We start from the raw sequence: 2,237 nt of genomic DNA, 5'->3' as shown, positions 1-2,237 counted from the left end.
TCTCTTCTGCTTTCCTTGTTCCCTTTCTCCCGGATCGTATCAGGTCTTTTAGTTTTCTTCATTCAATCAACCAAACACATTACCAAAGCGTTTATGTAATTCGGTACTCAAGGCCAGAGTCTACCTAATTGAGCATCTATGTCAAAGTGTGTGTGAGTGTTTAAGCTTTTGTTGTCTGTGACAGTTTTTCAATGAAACCCATTTAAATTTGAGTGCGTGGGTGTTGAAATCTTAATAATGTATATTATATACAGTTACAGGCGAGTGCCTATACAAGTGTGCTCGCGCGCCAGTTTGTGTATATATGTATATATAAATACATACGAATATCAGTTGATCTCGCACATACACATATATCGGTGTGTGTGTGTGTGTGCGAACGGTTTATTACAACTGGTGTACTTTAACTGCGGCTAATAATTACATAATTAGCTCTTCACATGAACACGGACACACGGACACACACACACGGATACACACATACAAATGTATATACGTGTAAATATACGTCTAACTTTATATATCTGTACGCATGCACACACACACACACGCACATCTATCTACGTGTGTGTGTGTGCTCATAACATACACACATGCACACACAGCAACCAAACTATGTAAACAGGACTATGCAAGCGCACTCACCGTGCCCCACACCCCTCACAAACATCTAATTAACAGCAAATGCTAAAATATTTTGGAGTGAGTGAGTGAGTGAAATATATGAATGAATTATTGAGTTGAGTGCGGCGGATTAAGTGTGAGTGTTGGGTGATACTCAAATGTGAGTCATGGTGTATGACGTGTGGGTTGTTGAGTTTCGAAAGTGGTGGCGGAGGTGGTGGTAGTGGTGGTGCTTGTTTTATAAATTATGCTGGCGGCAGCGGTGGTGGCTCTAACAGTGACGATGATGAGGATGATGATGATGATAGCAGTTAAGTGTGTGCGCGCGTATGTATACATGTATGTGCGTGAGTAATTGCTTGCCTCACCATGTGTGTATGTGTGTGCGTTGCATATATATGTTCGTTTGTACGTACATGTGTGTGTGTGTGTGTGTGTGTGTGTGTGCGCCTGCGCCTGCGCTTGTATGTTCTGTGCACCTAAGAGTGTGTGTGTGTGTGTGTGTGTGTATACTAGTTGTGTAGGTGCGTGTACACACGTAACTGTACGGGTGCGTGGGGCATAGAACGCGTGTGTGTGTGTGTTCGTTCTTGTGTTGTGTAATTATAGATTTGCAGATCACGTGCCTGTTTGTTGCATGTGTGCACATGCAGGAGCTTGCATGTAAGCGAACGCACGTATGTCCGCATGCATCCATGTATATTTTGTGCATGTATATATATGTAATATATATACATGGTGGTGGTGTGTGTGTGTGTGTACCGACAATCTTCTTTAGGGGACATTCTCGAAGGGGTGTTGAGGGAGGGAGGGGGGTTTCTCACCCATGTAATCCAGCCAGTTGAATAACTTTGATATTATCTAAATTATTAATAAACAAAAACTCCCTATCGGCCGTCTAAAATCTAAGAAGAACCAAACAGCAAGGTAGATAACTCCAATATGATCATTTGATAAGGGGTTTAGATGCTATAAACCAGTGGTTCACTGCAGGAGTCCATCTACGACCCTTGGGGATCCACAAGATTTTGTTTAAATTGCTTATGTTTGTACAAAGCACAAAATAGTTTAATAACTTTTTTCATACAGCTGTTAATAATATTTAATTATAAAAATACAAGGGGATTTTTTTAAAAAAAATTTTAAAAATTGAAAGGCTATAGGGGTCCATCCGAGTAAAATGGGAACTTAATGGGTCCATAAGGAAAAATAAAAGGGGGATTGAGAACCAGTTAAAGACAATGTAGGTCGGAAAGGATTTGCTCTTAAAAGCTGTATTTCGGGTGAATGAGACCCCAATGGCAAAACTTTCTAGTCAGCTGGAAAAGCTGGAGGGGGACACTATCCTATACCTGTTTCGGGAATTAGACTGCGGCCATGCTGGGGCACTGCCTTGAGGAATTTTAGTCGAATGAATTGACCCCCCGTACTTTTTAAATCCTGACACCTATTCTGTCGTTATCTTTTGCCGAATCGCTAAGTTACAGGGACGTAAACATCGGTTGTCAAACGGTGGTGAACACACACACACTTTATATATATATATATATATATATATATATATATATATATATATATATATATATATGGGGAAAAAATCAAGGTAGAAAATA

General features: G+C 40.2%; 1 protein-coding gene across 11 annotated transcripts in view; it reads right to left on the bottom strand.

Moving 5' to 3' along the window:
* LOC106869017 (uncharacterized) overlaps nt 1-2,237 on the bottom strand; it is a 133,433-nt gene that overhangs the window by 38,849 nt on the left and 92,347 nt on the right. The window lies entirely within an intron of this gene.

The sequence above is a fragment of the Octopus bimaculoides genome, chromosome 23, assembly GCF_046866305.1.
Source record: "Octopus bimaculoides isolate indiv1 chromosome 23, ASM4686630v1, whole genome shotgun sequence".
NCBI lineage: Eukaryota > Metazoa > Mollusca > Cephalopoda > Octopoda > Octopodidae > Octopus > Octopus bimaculoides.
Note: the sequence above shows the minus strand (reverse complement) of the source record. Positions and strands in the feature narration are given on the sequence as shown.